General features: G+C 37.6%; 1 protein-coding gene across 11 annotated transcripts in view; it reads left to right on the top strand.

The window, feature by feature from the left end:
- LOC145252582 (sterile alpha motif domain-containing protein 3-like) overlaps positions 1-18,937 on the top strand; it is a 229,355-nt gene that overhangs the window by 193,613 nt on the left and 16,805 nt on the right. For 7 of the 11 annotated variants that reach the window (XM_080112235.1, XM_080112239.1, XM_080112236.1 and 4 more), the window contains exon 2: positions 17,655-17,728. The exons of 3 other annotated variants lie outside the window; for them this stretch is intronic. The gene's annotated coding sequence lies outside the window, so the exon portion shown is untranslated. Of the gene's footprint in view, positions 1-9,646; positions 9,803-17,654; positions 17,729-18,937 lie in introns of all 11 variants that reach the window. One more of the 11 variants, XM_080112238.1, reaches the window with a different exon arrangement.

The following is an 18,937-nucleotide window of genomic DNA, read 5'->3' on the forward strand; positions in this document are numbered from 1 at the left end:
TTGCATCTGGTTGACCATGCTACCAGACTTTTTGGGAGGAACAGTAATAAGAAATAAATCTCCATCTACAGTTGTCAGAGAGCTCTTCAAAGTTTGGATTTCAATTTATGGTACTCCCTGTAGTTTACTTACTGACAATGGAGGGGAATTTGCTAATGCAGAAGTTTTAGAGTTCTGCGAAAAACTGAATATTAACATAAAAACAACAGCAGCTGAATCTGCCTGGTCAAATGGCTTAGTAGAAAGACACAATCGTATCATGGGGGAAATGATTCGGAAAACAGTTGCTGATTCTGGCTGTTCACTTGAATTTGCTGTTATGTGGTGTCTCTGTGCAAAGAACAGTCGGATAAATGTTCATGGTTTCAGCCCATTCCAGCTTGTTTTTTCTCGGAATCCTACACTACCATCTCTATTAACAAATAAACCCCCTGCACTGAACCCAGAGGTCTCCAGTGATATCATTAGAGAGAATTTAAATGCATTGCATTCAGCTCGGAAAGCATTTATTGCTACGGAAAATTCAGAAAAACTGAAGAGAGCGCTTAGTCACAATGTTAGAACTTCAGGAGACATCAAGTACTTCACTGGCGACATTGTATATTATAAACATTTGGACAGAAGGAGGTGGAGGGGGCCGGCTACTGTTTTGGGTCAGGATGGTCAGCAAATTTTGGTGAAACAAGGTAGCACATATGCCAGAGTACATCCTTCTCGCTCAAAGCCCACAAAATCGGTGAAAAGCAGAGTGAACTCGGCAACTTTGAAACATGAATCTACTACAGATGAACAATCTAAAGACTCTCATTTTCAGGTAACAGAAAATAAAACATCATTTGAAGATATATCAGACGATGATTCACTGAGTGACAGCAATAGTGAAGAAAGTAAACAGTGTGTCAATAATAAGCAAACATCAACAAAATTGGAAGCTCTGGCAATAATCTACAACTCCAAGATAGATCATTAAAAAGGTGCTGTGAACAAAACAATGACTGACACTTCTCCACCACTTCAGAAGAATATGGAATTAAACATCAAAAAGAATAATTCTGAGTCATGGGAAGCTATAAAATTAGTATCACGATCTGGAAAAGTGGAAAATATGGAAATGAGAGGAATACTATAAACAAGGATGATCAGACTACGGTTATTGTTAATAATCCAAGATTGGAAAATGGATGTCACAGAAGAACTGAAGTCAAAAGAGGAGGTTGGTAATGAAATTGGTGATGAATCTTAATGTGCTATACTTATATTACTGAAGCTAAAGAAGAAATTCTATCAGGAAAACAGAAAGAACTAGACAGTTGGAAATCAAATAATGTTTACGACGAAGTTCATAATACAGGTCAAACCCTTATATCAGTAAAATGGATTTTAAAAACAAAAATTATAGATGGCAAACACCTTGTTAAAGCACGTTTAGTCATTAGGGGCTTTGAAGAAAATGCCACCTTTAGAACAGACAGCCCTACCTGCCTAAAGGGGAGTGTAAGAGTTGCGTTATGTATCATTTCTTCTAAGGGTTGGAAATTGCATTCCCTTGATTACAAAACTGCCTTCCTTCAGAATCAAAAGCTTGAAAGAAAGATCTTTGTTCAACGAAGCAAAAACATCAAAAGAATTAATGAGATAGATAGATAGATAGATGTTAAAATGTCTCTAATTCTCTCTTTTGTTGCAAATGCTTTGTGTGTAGAAGCACAGGTGGGCCTCTTCCAAGACAGAACTTAATCACAAGAGGTTAACAGGAGAAGTCTCCAACAGACTATTCCAGTTGTTTACTCAGTGAAGGAACTAAGGTGTCTAAACCCCCCCCCTCCCCGCTAGTCTATATATATAAAAGGCAAAATGTGTGTGATCATTTTATGTATGTCTCGCAAAGGCTTTTATGGTGACGCTCCTGGGGTAGGGGGTTACTATCGCTTAGAAGTGTTTATATACTCCCTAGATAATAATATTTAGGATTTGGGAACGTGGGTCGCCTCCAGATTTATTTATGTCGATTTTTATGAGATTTGTGCTATTTCCCCTGTTTGTCCTGCTTTTTAGTTTAAATTCAGTGAAACTAAATTCAAACGGGTCGTGTTCTCTGTTTTTGCCGAAATGTCCAGAAAGCAATCAGCTTTGATCAATGTGGGGCGAACTCCTTATATCAGACAATTGCTATTCAATCTGGACAATGGGGAGCTGGTTTCCCCCTCCCCAACATCTTCGGGAAACAACCAGCCGAAGTTGGGTAAACAAACCCAAAAGCTGTCCCGCAGCAAAAGTTAAGTCCGCTACTTCTATTTGACCTCCCCCCGGAGTTTTGACTTAATCAAACCCACACACACCTCCACTAGTCTATATATATTTATAAAAGCTAAAATGTGTGCATGTATGTATGCTTGTATGTGTGTTTTTATGTCTCACAAAAACTTTCGACACGGGTCACTGATTTTCACGAGATTGATGCCATTTGAAAGCCCGATCCTTCACCCGACAAATATCGAAAAATTGACCAGAAACATTAATTCCTTCACCCTAAAATCATCAGTTTTCTACAGGGAGGGGTCAGCAAAAACCGTCCTCTCATGACAAGTTTGCTTCTACGCATGCGCAAATGACGTTGGAACATGATTTAGTTTAAATATTAAAAAAAAACGATCCAATTTCGTCGACGTCGTCTTAGCTCAGTTGCTTAGAGGGTGGCCTCATTATTTGAAGGTTTGGGGTTCGAATCGTGGTGTGAAATGTTTGTTTTTTTTTTTGTTTTTTTCTTGAGTTTCTTAAATTTTTATATTGAAAAATTTATTTAAGCCATTTTTCACTTTTTTTTTTTTTTTTTTTTTTTTTCAGACTTTTTAAAGAAGTTTTAACGTTCATTTTTATTTTTTTATTTTTTTTTTTTCCGATTTTTACATTTAACAACGTTCGTTTGCCTTACTTTAGTTTTTTTGGTGTTTATTTTTCGAGTTTTTAAAGTTTTAACATTTTAATATTTAAAAATATTTACTTCGCTTATTCTTATGTTTTGATTCCCCCCCCTTCCTCCTTGCCCTAGCATACACACCTCTAAACACCCAGGCAACACTGGGTACCCCCCCCTGCTAGTATATATATAAAAGGCAAAATGTGAGTGTGTGTGTGTGTGTGACATATTGGTACTGATACTATAAAGAAAATGTTATTTGTAAACATAGCGACTGGTCCTGTCATCGCTAAATATTTTTAATTATATTTTTTTTTATATATACGTATCATTTTCGCTTGTGATTTTTCGTGTAACTCTCGGATTTTACTATTTTTAATCTGACAATTACTTTGGTACCATTTTCATAATTTTTAAGTTAATATTTTAATTTGTATGATACTCGCATTTTTACCGATAAGTATCGCTTATTATAGTCATTGTTTTACTTACAGGCATCGCCATTACAGAGTGGTGATGTCACGTCACAAAACTAAGCGTTTTTTTAATTGCATATAAATATCATTAGATTATTACTTTATTACTACTTAAATACATAGGAAAAACGAAAAAAAATGTCACTTTTTGTCCCCCCCCCCCATCCCCCACGCAGAAAAACAATCACTTGACCAACTTGTGGACTGTTTGGGCCAAAATTTCGATCTTTGTTGTCCGGAGGGTCGAGCTTTAATATTATACCAAATTTGTGAATTTTTGTTGTGTCTGTCGAAAGTTTTTGATGGACATACAAACACACACACACACATTTTCGCTTATATATATATATATATATATACTAGCGAGGGGTACCCGGCGTTGCCCGGGTGTTTGGAGGTTAAAAAAAAAAAAAAAAAAAAAGTAAGTATGAGGATCGAACCCGAACCGTTGAGGCAAAGTTGTAAATTTAAGTGTGAAAAAAAAAAGTGCGATGTTAACCATTGCCCCACCGCGAGATGCTAACAGAAATACGTTTGAATTTATTTAATTAGTTGGATTTAGCAGGTGCCCATTTTAAATGAGGTCAAGTTTTGACTGCGGGATAGTATTCATTTACTGCTGAACGCTTCCCCCCCCCCGAAGATGTTATAGGAAAAAGACTAACCCACATGCGGCGAGCGACAAATATTGAATATTTATTTTCCCCGAAATCGACCAAATTAAATAGACAGGCGAGCTTCGTTGTTAACTGTGAGATATTATGATTTGTATGTGATATAAAAAGTTTTAAAAAGTTGTGAACCGACCGACCACTTCTCTGAAAAAAGCGTTTTATAGACACACAGAAAAACCGAACACATATGCATGCATGCATGCATACATACATACATACATTTTCGCTTTTATATTTATAGATATATATATACTAGCGGGGGTGAGTACCCAGTGTTGCCCAGATGTTTAGAGGTGTGTGGTTTCGGGTAAATCAAAACAGCAAAAAAACCTGCTCTCATGACGAGTTCGCTTCTACACATGCGTCATATGACGTTGTAACCTGATTTTAAATATTTGAAATTTCGGCGACGTCGTCTTAGCTCAGTTGCTTAGAGCACAACCTTATTATCTAAACGTTTTGGGTTTGAATCGTGATGTGAGATGTCTTTTTTCGATTTTTTTAAATTTTAATATTTAAGCAGGGTTATTTAAGCCATTTTTCACGTGTTTTTCTTTTTTTTTACGTTCGTTTTTCTGTTTCGCGTTTTCTTTATCGTTCGTTTGCCTTACGTTAGTTTTTTTTTTTTACTTCGCTTATTCTTATGTTTTGATTAACACCTCGCCCAACGGGTCAACAAAAACGGTCTTCTCGTGACGATGACCGGTTCTACGCATGCGCCAGATGACGTCATGACCTGATTTACTTTAAATAGTTGAAAAACTTAACAAATTTCATGTACGTTGCGTTAGGTCAGTTGGTTAGCACGTTGGTTCATTATCTAAACATTTTGGGTTCGAATCAAATTTTTTTTTTTTTTTTTTTTAAATTTAAATATTGAACCAGTGTTATTTAAGCCATTTTTCACGTAACGTTCGTTTTTCTGTTTTTTGTTTTGTTTTTTTTTACATCGCTTATCCACCCCCGACCACACACCCCAAAACACCAGGGTACCCACTGATTTTTTTAAATTTTAATATCGAAACAGGCTTATTTAAGCCATTTTTCACGTGTTCGTTTTCTGTTTTCATCGTTCGTTTGCCTTACGTTAGTTTCTTTTGTGTGTGTGTTTTTTTTTTTTTTTTTTTTTTTTTTTTGTTTTTTTTTACTTCGCTTATAACAAACACACCTAGTCATTGACGTCGTCTTCCGGGCGTGCACCTGTCAATTTGGTTCTTACTTAAATAAATTCAAACATCTTTAACTAACTCATTCTGGCTGGCCGGTTTTATTTTCAAACTTTGCCTCAGGACTTCGGGTTCGATCCCCCCCCCCCGGGGGGGGTTCTTTTTTAATTTTTTTTTATTTAACACCACACACACTTCCAAACACCCGGGCAACGCCGGGTACATCTGCTAGTATATATATAAAAGCCAAAATGTGTTTGTGTGTGTAAGTTGAATTTTTCTCATTGTGCGGCAAAAACTTTTTTCGGACTGGTTCTCGGCTTGTTCGCTCCTTCTTATAACATTTTATATGCTACCGAGATGATAATATCTAAGATTTATGAAACGACGTCGTAAATATCTTTTATTTCAGCAACTTTTATCTTACAAAATTTGCGCTGTGAATTCGTTTTCTCTGCTATTGCTATGGCGTGATATTTGACCTAGAAAAACACCTGGATTTTTAAATGTTTATTTTCGACTCTTCTAAAGTCCCTGCCTTCGTGGCGTGAAGCTATGTCATCAGACTATTAACCTAAAGTCTTTGGGTTCGTGCCTACCTCCCTCCCAAAATTTTTCACTGTTTATTTTTATTTTATTTTTTTTTTTTAAATATTTAAACGGTTTTGTTTTGATCTACCCCCCCCCTCAACAAACACACCTACAAATGCCAGGTAGCCCCGCTAGTCTTTTTATAAAATATTGTCTTACTTGGTCATTGCATTATTGTTGACACTGTCTGTGATTGTTTCTTGTGGTTGCAAACACAAGGTAACAACTATTAGTAGTTCAGTCCCCCCCCCAAAAAAAAAAACGGGCCCCATGTACACTTTGTGATATCTCCATTATTTATTCATCGATTGCCCTTATTTTACAGAACATGGCAGAATCAACGACCGTGAGTACACCAAGACCCCAGTGGGAGCTGGGACAAAGAATACACTGTGTTAAATTTTACTACAAGACCGGCTCGTTTAAGAAAACCCAGGACAGTTTCATGCGTCAGTTCGAATGTGAAAAGGCTCCATCCAAAAGCAGAATTCAGAACGAGAAGTATGGGACCATGGAGAACCTCAACGCTGCCAGAGAGAATCGTCCAAGCCACTCGGGGCATCCCAAGGAGCGAACAGCCGAGCTGGTCAAAAGAGTGAGAGAGTCTCTCCAGCAGAGTCCGAAACGCTCTGTGCGTAAGTGAAGTCAGTCCCTCGGTATGTCCCGTGAGACTTGCAGGAGAGTGCTGGTGAATGATATCAGGGATGCAGACCCTTACAGCCTCAGACAAGAAGCAGAGGAGGGCTATGGCAGTCCAAATGCTGGAGAAGATCAAGGAGACACCAAGTTTCCTTAACCTCCTTTGAACCTCAGATGAAGCCCACTTCCATCTTGATGGAAAGGCGAACTCCAAGACAAATGTCTTCTAGCGGTCCTCTAGACCCAATGAAGTAGCCACCAAGCCCCTGCACTCTCCTAAGTGCACGGTGTGGGCTGCAATATCAGCCAGAGGCATCATCGGACCAATCTTCATCGAAAAATCTGGTGCAGCAGTGACAGTCACCAAGGAGCGGTATATGGAGGTCCTCAAAACCTTCAAGAGTGAGCTCCAGACCATCTACCCATCGCTCATGAGCAAGTTCTGGTTCCAGCAGGACGGAGCAAGTTCTCAAACCTGTCCCGAGATTGGCTGAAAGAGAACTTCGGAGGCCGAATGATCAGTCTCAAGACTGATTTTGAGTGGGCACCCCAAAGCCCGGACCTAAGCCCTTCAGATTTTTTTCTTTGGGGCTATCTTAAGGACAGAGTCTACGCAGGGAAACCCAGAACCATCATGGAACTCGAGGAAGCCATCAGGGAGGAGATGAGAGCCATTACCAATTCGGTTTGTAAGAACGTCATGGACAACTTCACGCTGCGCCTCAAGAAATGCACGGAGCTAAATGGAGGCCATCTAGAACATATGCTGTAGAACGAAGAAAAAAAGGCCAAAGACCTTAGTGTTTTGATGTGATGTTTTGAATATAATAAACTAGTTATAACCAAAGTTTCATTTCATTCGGATAAAACACTAAAAAACAGGGCCTAATTAGAGTTGGGGCCCGTTTTTTTGTGGGGGGGGGTCACCCTGTATTAAAGATGCTAAGGTTATTTTAGGATCAGAATTGCTGCTTTTTAATTGTGCCCAACTGCTCCTTGGCATAGAATTTTTTAGCAGTTCCGCATGCGTGTCACAAAAAAAACAAACTAATAAATTATGTAAACACAATCACTGGAAGAGCAAGCTGCAGGAAAGTACAAATAGCAACCTGTAAAGGGGCAACATCTATTCTATAAATCTAGTGCATAGCAAAATCGAGTAAGGCTCAGAAGATGGAGCCCCCTTGATGTTTTCAAATTAGTGTTGGGACGATTAATCAGAATCGGAGAAATCGGAAGATTTGGGGGGGGGTATCGGAATCGGAAAAATTGATGCCTGTTTTCGATGCGAAAACGATTCTTTTAATTGTCTATTTTTATTTGATTTTGTTTAAAGTAATAATGATAAATATTTATTGATTTTAAATTACCAGTGAAGCTAAAATCGATAGATCATCCTCCACAAGTGCATTTTGACGTTTAGGAACATATCTGCTTATTTAACATGTGTTTTTATGAAAATCGATGAAAAATCAAAACCATATAGTTAAATAATTAGAGATTTATACAGAATCGGTAAAAATATTGGAATCGTCCCATCACTACTTCAAACTAACTGAGGTAAAATATTAAAAAAACAAACAAAAAAAAACAATTGCTTTTTATATAATATATTAGATAGAACAGCTGCTTTGATTGGCTGAAATACCACTGGGCAAATGTCGCTCCTCAGCAACAAACATTTCATTTCATTCATAACTTTATTGTAAACACAAAACAAAATCTTATGTTTATTTACACGCGCGCGCGTGTTGAGCTTTTATTATCCAGATAAGTTTCCATTTAAAGAATCTTCTAATTCTTCTTGGATCCTGTTATGTATATCTATATATCTATAAAAGTAACCATGTCTGTCTACATTTTCCTACACAATAACTCTCAATTGGTACTGGGATTTGGGAAAATCTTTGTAATCCATTTTCAGCCAGAAATTTGTCTGTTAAGGGGTCAAAGTTCAACGATTTACCAAACTCCTCCGCCAATTTTGGGTCTAAACAATTGAAATTTTAGATATAGGTTCCTTGGACATGGATCTAACTTAATGACTTGATTTGAGCCCAAAACAAATGTTATGGGGTCATAAAAGGGGTCAAAGTTAAAAAAAATTTGACCTCTGCGGTCTCTACCAAATTACTCAGACAATTTCTGGTCTAAACATTTGAAATTTTACATAAAGAGTATTCAGAGATAGGGCAAGCTTTTTAATTGGTTTGGGTCGAAAATTTTTAGTTACCAATATATAAATGTATGTATGTATGTATGTTTGCATATCTGCTTAAAACTTTCAAGAGAGGCGAATTTTCCCAAGATCAATATAGTTTTGAAGCTTGATTTTTCAGACGAAAATACCGAAAAATTGGCTAAAACCATTAATTTCTTCACTCAACTGGGCACTTTTCTATAAGGAGTGGTGGCTTTTTTCACTGATATTTTTTAAAGTCATCCTCTCCTTTCGATTGTCTAGCCTTAATTTAAATCTACGTCACTTCTGGTTTGGTGGTGGTTGTAACAGCGTTTTTTCCCCCATTTCTTTTCCTCCTTCGCGGTACGGGTTCGAGCCTGCCTTCCTACTGCCACTTTTTTTTTTTTTTTTTTTTTTTTTTTTTTTTTTTTTTTTTTTTTTTTTTGCTCAACACACGCCTCCAAACACCCGGGCAACGCCAGGCTTAAATGCTAGTATATATAATATTAGAATTATAAGAACATAAAAATTCGAATTTTTTTATTTTTAAAAAGATTTTTTTTTTTTTTTAAATGAAGACTTATCGAGATAATAAAAAGCTCAACATATAAGGTGGAGCTTAGATACAAAAGAAAAAAAAAATCAACAATACAAAAATATATGCTAGTGCATATATATATATATATATATATATATATATAAAACATTTTGGGAATTCCGATGTAAAATTATTTGTCTTTTAAATGTGATAATAAATAAAAGAAAGAAGAAATCAACTTCCGATTGGGTGGATTGGGTACAACTTGGGATTTAGAAACAGAATCTAACTTGTTGAACATTAGGTTAGTCTAATGAAAAAAGCTGAAATGAACATTGGAACAGATTGTTAAATATTTGTCCATGAAAATCAAAACAATCATTGAATTAAAAAAAAAAAAATTGTTGATTAATAAAATGACCTTTTCTAAAGTAATAATAAAATTAGTTTACCTTTCGTTCAGTTTCAAGAGACAATGGATAACCCTTGTAACAATTACATGTGTCTACACATGTAATTGTGAAACAAGGGTTGTGCAATCCTTAACTACACCTCTCCTGAGTCGGAACTGCATGATTCCAGTGGCAAGAAGTGCTAGATGACTGGAAACAATACTGAGGTAAGTGAAGAGCACATACAGCACTTGGTATTCTGAAATGGTCTCCCCATTTTAGTACTGATCAGGTACAACGTCTCTTTACTTTGATGATCTTATAGAAGTCAGTGTTTTCATAGCTCAATTCGTTCAACTTCTAAAGAATCAGTTTAGCAACATGTTGTTGGGAATTGTCGTGGAGGAGAATTCGGCCTTTTCTGTTGACTTATGCTGGGTGTTGTTGTCAAAGTTTCTGATGCATTCATCCATTTATTGGCAGTACTTCCATGCTGTAATGGTTTTGTCTGTATTTAAAAAACTAATGGATGAGACCAGTTGCAAACCACTAAACATTCAGAATGGCCTTCTTTTTAGTGCAACTCTGGCTTCGGGTGGTGTTGTAGAGGTTTGTTGGCGTTTAACCACTGAACTGAGCGTTGCTGGTTGTCGTAAAGAACCCATTTTCCATTGCAAGTCAAAACCCGGTCGAGAAACGGGCCCTTCTTGTTGCATAAAAGAAGGGAAGGTTACACTTCATAATGGCGTTTCTTTTGGTGTTGTTCAATTCGTGAGGCACTGATTTATCAAGTTTGTTTGTCTTTCCAATGTCTCTCAAGTGGTTGGAAATCGTATGTGTTACGTCTAATTCAGAAGCAAGTTTTCGAACAGTTGTGCGTTAATTGGCTTCTACTAAAGCGCATAATTGATCGTTGTCAACATCCGATGGCCAACCACTACGCCCATCATCTTCAAGACTCTCATTGCTGCCACGAAATTTCTTAAACCACCATTGTGCTGTACGTTCAATTGTGGTTCCTGGGCCTTATTTTTTGTTGATATCGCGAGCTGTTTCAGCAGCTTTTCGGCCTATCTTGAATTGAAATGAGATAATTGTGCGAATTTGCTTTGTAATTTAAACGATTATAGCAAAAAAAAAGTTCTTCAAAATGATATACAAAGTAAAGGTATTATAAGGAAAACTTATTTGAAATGAAAATTAAAAATTCCGCAAGAATTTTCTTAACCTAATAAGTTCTACTCTGTCAACCTTTCTAATATCGACGAAGACGAAATGTCACATCCCTGTGCCTTTGTACCCCTTCAGCGTAAATATCCCTGACTAACCCGGCAATCAGCAAAATCCCACCCCTACACTGTAGAAATCCCTAGATGTAGTAAAGCTTTCTACTCCATTTCTTTTCTCAAACTGCTAGACTTTGGAATTCTCTCTCAAGTTCCTGTTTCCCTGACTTTACTGAGATGCAGAAGTTCAAGTGTAATGTGAACAGACATCTTGCTGCTCAACTCCCTACATAGTATCTCTGGAAATTTGCCGCCTTTTAAACATTGCATACATATTATGTTTCTGAATTTTGGAGATGGGAATTGATAATCTGTGCTAAAAAGTTTATATGAAAGTGTCAAAGTCTTTGTGGACATATATGAAATGGCAGGAAGTTTGATCGGATATCCAGCTGACTTGACTGGCCGAAAGTAGATTCAAACCACTCTCTCAAATAATAGTGGTGAAGAATCGATCAGAGACTAAAGTTAACTAAGGATGGTCATCACTGTGGCATGATATTAATGGATGCAGGCAGATGAGGAATTGCATCACTTTTCTCCGTGGGGATCAGATGGAATATGAACCTGTGTGTAGGTGGAAAACAAAATCTACGGGGGCGGGGGGAAGCTAACCACTAGATCCAAATTTTGCTAGCTAGATTCTAAATAAAATTTCCAGATATCATTGGCGGGGGGCACTAAATTGGCAATACTTGTGACTGATTATTAGGCCTTTAACAAGTGAATATTCTTTTCATTATTTTGACTCTCGATTTTATATTCGACACGGTTAGACACAGTTAATCAACCGAGAACCACATCACTCTATCGAAAAACAGGTGTTTTTCGTGAAAGATTGGCAAGGGGGGACCAGAGATTGGAGTTCAGACGAGCACCTGCCATGGAAATAACGATAAAACAAGGATAGGCTCGCAACGTCTCTTCTGTGGGAGAAACGTTGCAGGGTAGAGAAAAGGGCATCCCCCACTAAGCCATGAAGTCTATTTTGTACTCTGTCAAGGCAGGATAAGCTGTTTTTAGCAGTTCCTGCCCAGATATGGCAGCAGTATTTCATCCTTGGACGTACTTGGCTTTTATATAGATAGAGAATTGCATCAGTAGTGAGATATCTTCTGGAGCGGTAGAAGGATCCCACCATCTTTCCAGCCAGACTTGATGTATGTGTTCCATTTCAGATCAGGAGTAAAGGCTTCCGGGCCTTGATAAGTGGTGACCACTGTGTAAAAAAAAAAAAAAAAAAAAAGTAAGATATTAACTGATACATACCCGAGAGTCAAAATAATTAAAAGAATATGCTGTTGTCATAGTCTTACTGATTAAGCATTCTTTTATTGGAATCGTTGAGATGAGGAAGTTGTATATTTATTTATTTGCGGACTGTTATCCTCATCTTCATAGTTGCTATCTTTTCACCAAGTTTCAGCCAATTATTCCTTTGGCCTTCTTTAAATGGTTAACCACAACGGGACAGGAATGGGGAGTCTCTTAACTGTATCCTCAGTAATTACTGCCTTGCAGAGTTCTCGTCTCACCACGTTTTTGACGAACTAATCCTCTGGCCTGCTTTTGGGTAGGATTGGAACCGCTATCTTCAGACAATGCTCACCTGGGACCATAGCGACTCACGTCTCCATCCACTGTGCCACAGGGCCCCGAAGGACAAATAAATAAATAAATATACAAGTGACTGAAAAAAAAATAAATAAAATGACATGGTAGAACTATCTGACCGCAAATGCGTCAATAACATTAACGTCTTGTTTAAAGTTGTGTCTAGTAAAAGATTCATAAAAACCTGACGAGTAGTTAACTGTTTTGGCAATTGTAACGGAAGAATTGTCAGGACGCCAATAAAAATCGGTTGAATAAATTCAAACAGGTTTATTCATCATTTCTATTGATTCCTTCACTTGGTTGCGACCGTCGGGGTTAATATTTTCATTTGATTGAGGTTAAATAAAGATGCTACAAAATAATACTGTTGTGTAAATTTTCACTGCATAATTTAATATCTATTTCTGCATTAAGTGATTGGAATTTTCCATTGTTTGTTTTTTGAATGGTAAATGTACAAATGGTGTTTTTGAGTGAAGCCGAGGTTGATTGTAAATATTTTAGATTTTTTGTATTTTGTCAAGTATATCTCCACTGTTTCTCTCTCTTTTGTGCTTTCTTTTCTCCTTTCCTCTCCTTCTACCCCGTCTCTCTCTCTCTCTCTTCCCTTTTTCTCCTTTTCCCCCCTTTCTCTCTCTCCTTTTCCCCCCTTTCTCTCTCTCCTTTTCCCCCCTTTCTCTCTCTCCTTTTCCCCCCTTTCTCTCTCTCCTTTTCCCCCTTTCTCTCTCTCTCCTTTTCCCCCCTTTCTCTCTCTCTCCTTTTCCCCCCTTTCTCTCTCTCTCCTTTTCCCCCCTTTCTCTCTCTCCTTTTCCCCCCTTTCTCTCTCTCCTTTTCCCCCCTTTCTCTCTCTCCTTTTCCCCCCTTTCTCTCTCTCCTTTTCCCCCCTTTCTCTCTCTCCTTTTCCCCCCTTTCTCTCTCTCCTTTTCCCCCCTTTCTCTCTCTCCTTTTTCCCCCTTTCTCTCTCTCCTTTTTCCCCCTTTCTCTCTCTCCTTTTCCCCCCTTTCTCTCTCTCCTTTTCCCCCCTTTCTCTCTCTCCTTTTCCCCCCCTTTCTCTCTCTCCTTTTCCCCCCCTTTCTCTCTCTCCTTTTCCCCCCCTTTCTCTCTCTCCTTTTCCCCCCCTTTCTCTCTCTCCTTTTCCCCCCCTTTCTCTCTCTCCTTTTCCCCCCCTTTCTCTCTCTCCTTTTCCCCCCCTTTCTCTCTCTCCTTTTCCCCCCCTTTCTCTCTCTCCTTTTCCCCCCCTTTCTCTCTCTCCTTTTCCCCCCCTTTCTCTCTCTCCTTTTCCCCCCCTTTCTCTCTCTCCTTTTCCCCCCCTTTCTCTCTCTCCTTTTCCCCCCCTTTCTCTCTCTCCTTTTCCCCCCCTTTCTCTCTCTCCTTTTCCCCCCTTTCTCTCTCTCCTTTTCCCCCCTTTCTCTCTCTCCTTTTCCCCCCCTTTCTCTCTCTCCTTTTCCCCCCCTTTCTCTCTCTCCTTTTCCCCCCCTTTCTCTCTCTCCTTTTCCCCCCCTTTCTCTCTCTCCTTTTCCCCCCCTTTCTCTCTCTCCTTTTCCCCCCCTTTCTCTCTCTCCTTTTCCCCCCCTTTCTCTCTCTCCTTTTCCCCCCCTTTCTCTCTCTCCTTTTCCCCCCCTTTCTCTGTCTCCTTTTCCCCCCTTTCTCTCTCTCCTTTTCCTCCCCTTTCTCTCTCTCCTTTTCCCCCCCTTTCTCTCTCTCCTTTTCCCCCCCTTTCTCTCTCTCCTTTCCCCCTCTCTCTCTCTCTCTTCTTTCCCCCACCCTCCACCCACACATTTAGCCTGAAAAGTCCCCAAGGGAGGTCAAATCCTTGTGAACAAACGGTGCAGTTTTAGGCTAACATATTTAAATTTGAGTTCAGCACCATGCAAAACTGCGAAATAGACATACACAGAAAATTTTGGACAAATATGGTAAAATAGTCTCCAAAATGAAGTGTTTTTATTAGCCCTAAAAGAGCCCCTGGGCACACCCAAGAGTTATCGCGAAGTATAGACAAACAAAATTATATAGAAATCAGTTAGTTATAACTTTTCAAAAAGTTTTATTAAAATCCAAGGCATCATTTATTTATTTTTTTTTTATTATTATTTTTTTTTTTTTTATTTATTTATTTATTTATTTTTTTTAAGCAAGTGTCAATTTTAGCCATTTTAATCTGAAAGCCACATCTTGGGGAGGGGGGGGGAGTTTTCCCAGAAAATCCGTTGTTACTGTTTTTTACTCATATCATGTTTAATATTTGTGCAAAATTTTTTTTAAATTCCAAGGCATAGTTATTAAGAAAAGTGCGGACAGACGAATGAACGAATGGTGCAGAACTCAAATTTACATATGTTAAAGTCTAAAACTGCACTGTTTGTTCATTTTCACCAGAATTTGACATCACCTGGGGTCTTTTGGAGGTAAATGGTCGGCTGGGGTGGGGGTGGGGGGGTGCTGAACTTAGTCATTTTTTTTTTTATGCCTCGTTCACCATGCACTCATGGTGGACCATGTATGCTTCAATTGTTCAGCTTGAAAAATAAGTAGTGCCAGGTTGCTTGTTCTGGTAAAAACCCAATAACTGTCACGATGACAGTTATTGGGTTTCTACCAGTATTTTGTTTCATTTTTGAGGTTTGAACAATTCTGTCATGTCTCCCTAGATGACATCTCATGTCAGCCGTCTTTTTCTTGTTCTAACTTAGCAACTTGGCACTGTTTGTGTGTCAAACTGAATAAACACTTTAAAATAATTTGAAATCCGAAAACATTATACAGGTAGGTAAAAAAGTAACTTCTCTTGCTTTTGGTAACATTTATTTGTTGTACATTTGTTTCTTTAACACTTTTTGGTGGTTTGTTGTCTTTATTAATAAATATGCAAGGTTTCTATTTCTATTTACCGACATTAAAATACAGGGTGGAATGGTATAATTATTGCGCTAAAAAAGACATGATTCCATTTTCGTTTGATGAAAAACGTTTTAAGTCGGTCGGTCTGTCCGTAACACTTTTGTGCTTGGCCTTTTTGGTTAAGATCAAAGATCTGTTAATATATGCTGTTCTTAGCTTTTTAAGCTTTTCTTGGCCTTTTGGCCAAGCTTTTTTGCAAAAACGCTGAGGTTTTCATTAGTTTAGAGTCCACAGAGTGAATGAGGTATTGTGGTAAATGTTGCCAGTCAAGAGTAAAGTCGCCAAAGACTCTATTTTCACTGTAGTAACAAAGACACTGCAACACTCCCCCACCCAGATCTTAAAGGGCCTTGTGCCTAAATTTGTTTTGTAAATTTGAATTTTGCTTTTATTTTAATTTTGCATTGAATTATTTTGATTGTAATTTTCATTTTCACGAAATAAATTGAATATAAAGATCAAAGTGTAGTATCTGGTCTTACTACATGCTGTACTTATTGTGATATAAAGTGAGGGATCACTTTTCTGTATGAATTTAATGAAAAATGATCCCCCACATTACAACCAGTCAGTCTCAAAGACATTCAAGTTGTTTTTGAAGGATTCCAGTTATTTTTTAAGCGTTCAAGTCATTCTTACGGTCATTCAATTCATCCTTAAGTTCATTAAAGTCATTCTAAGTCATTTATTTTTTATTTATTTAAGTCATTTCAGCCCATTTTTCAGTCATTTTGGTTTATCTTTAAGAATTTCATGTCAATCCTACATTAACGCATTCATTCATTACACGAGAGCACATGATTAATGGCTATCGGCCTTGTTTGTTGCAAACCATATACTAGTTGGCCAGTTGTGTACAAATCCCAAGAGCAATAGGAGTCTTCTATCATGTCTGAAAGTTGCACAATGTCCAATGAGTGAGATTGGAGATGCACTGCCTTGCAACTCCTGCTCTCTACCGATCAAAGTTTTGACAACAGGACCATTGCCAGCATCCTCAAAATGTATCACTGGATTGTCATGAATAACAGTGACGTGTTTCGGCTGATTAAAACAAAGTGTCCCATTACAGTTATGCTCTTTACATGGTTTCAAGTGAGGGCCATATCATGCCACCTCAGTTTCAAAGTTGGCTTGAAAGTCAACACGAAAGTGTACTTGGATGTGCTGAAGAGTGTGGTGATCCGCTGGTGCAATCGGCCCACAAGTCCAAGGAGTCCCAGGTTTGGTTTCAGAAGGAGTGCTATGAGTTTGTACCCTTCTCTCACCTCCCTCCTCCCCTGACCTCAACCCGCTAAACTACTTTTGGTCATACGTCAAGAACATCACCAACATGACCTCCCACAACATCAAAGCCAGTCTGATCGCCGTCATCCACCGAGCTCCTGCTAGTGCTTGTGGAAAAGGCATGCTCCCAGTTCCGGAACCGTATTGAGGCGGTGATTGAGGCTGAATGCAGCTACATTGAATAGATGTCAGCTCTACTACATAATCAAGTTACGTGAATTGATTTTTTTTCAATAAAAGTTTTAAAATAAAGCTGTAGTCCCATTTTTTTTTGTCCCATCCTGTATTTTCACTAATTTAACTATTTTCAAATTATTTAAAATATTTTCTTTTATTGCTTATTATCGTCCAAATTCTGTTTCTAAAATTTTGAGATGAGGATTGATAATTTGGATAATTTAGACTACTGTTCTCATCTTGAGTGTTATTCGCACAAGGACCGATAGTGTAACAAATAAAGTATTGGGTAAAATTAAATTGTGACACTCTTCTGGAGGTTGAAGGTCCAATCTTCAGTGCAGGCGATACTAAGAATACAATTATGTATTACTTAAGATTTCTACTTTGTCATGGCTAATGAAACGAGAGCATGCTATCTTGTTGGTTTAAATAAAGGGGGGCTTTTCAGAATTTTGTGCAGATTCCCAAGTTTGACCAGAAAAAAGGTCGAAGATTACATCAGCCAAAACGTTGTGAGAATGACACTTAAGATGAGAACAGTAGTCCAAATAATTCAAAAAGGAGTTACCCCCCCCCCCCTTCTTTTTTCTTCTTATTGGCTACTCAGATTCCGGCCGAGGACAGAAAAGCTGAAATGTAGTATCAGCTAGCACTTTTTTCCTAACAAAACGGTCAAGGATTTGAATGTGTCCTTGGCTAGTTTGTAATACAGTCTTTTTGTTTTTTGTTTTTTTAAACTTATGTAAATAGTTGAGATGTATAAAGTTCGTAATCCTTGAAATATTTTTTGTGTGTTTTTCTCTTTTAGCTAAACATTGTGTTCGCATGAAACAATGATAATCCAATTTTGAAGTGAGGAAAAAAAAAAAATTACCTATAACGGTAAGAACATTTTTTTTTTTTTTTTTTTTTTTTCATTTGTTAGAATTATTACCACGACCCCCCCTTATTAGTGATGGGACGATTTCAATATTTTTTTCAATATTTTTTTTCTAATTTTGTTTTTTTGTAAATATAAATGGGGGGGGTACAAAAAAGAAATACACTTGTGGGATTCGTATTAATTGGATTTATCAGATTACTGTTCTCATCTTGACTGTGATTTTCATAATGTTTTGGTCGATGTAACCTCCAGTTCGTTTCAGGTATATCTTGTCGAACTCAGGAATTTGGACAGAATTTCGAACCAGAAATCACACCCAAGATGAGAACAGTAATGCGAATAACGAATCCTCATCTCAAAAATTCAGAAATGACACTTATGGAAATAGATTATAGTTTTACTGTTAGTTTAAAATAAATAAATATTTATTATTTAATCATGAATACGATTCATGGAAAGTTAAGTTTTTAAACAAAAGCAAATTAAAAAAAAAAAAAAAATTGTTTTAGCATTGGGGAAATAAGGCACAAATTTTTCCTGATTCTGATATCCTAAAAAAAAAAAAAAAAAAGTTTTGCTTTGTTTTTATTCAGATTAATCATCCAAACATTCCTAACCACCTACAAATGAAGTTGGGTCTTTTTTTCTTTTTTCTGTTTTAAATCTTTTTTTTTTTTTTTAGATTAGCATCTGCTAGTATTGATTTACATTATGTAGTAACCCAGGCACAACTGGAGACTCAATTTGCTAAATGAACACTTGTCAGTCATAACATTATTATACAGATTTCTTGCAGTTAAATGAAGGCTATCTTTGGCTGCTAAGCAATGGACATCTCACTAGATGACACGGATCACTAAATATAGCAACAGGATATATGTATACAGAAACTTATTTACAGAGAAGTCCCTATTTACAATGTCTCCCCACGGGACAGTTAGACACCAGGGTCGTTTTTTTTAATGTGGTGAAAAGGAAAAAAAATTAAAATTGTCTCAGTCGTGAAGGATTTCTCCTCCAGTGACAGAACAAGAAATTGAAGTGTAGCATCTGAAGAACAGATACTACACTTTGCACTTGTTAGAGCGATATAGTACAATCAAAGGGAGCTAACTCCATTTTTGTTTTAGGCATGTTATTAGAGACATGAGAACAGTTTGCATCAATAACAGCCTCATACTGGAATGACAAAGTAACGAGGAAGCTTA

Source organism: Euprymna scolopes, chromosome 29, assembly GCF_053919585.1.
Source record: "Euprymna scolopes isolate OS-2025 chromosome 29, ASM5391958v1, whole genome shotgun sequence".
NCBI lineage: Eukaryota > Metazoa > Mollusca > Cephalopoda > Sepiida > Sepiolidae > Euprymna > Euprymna scolopes.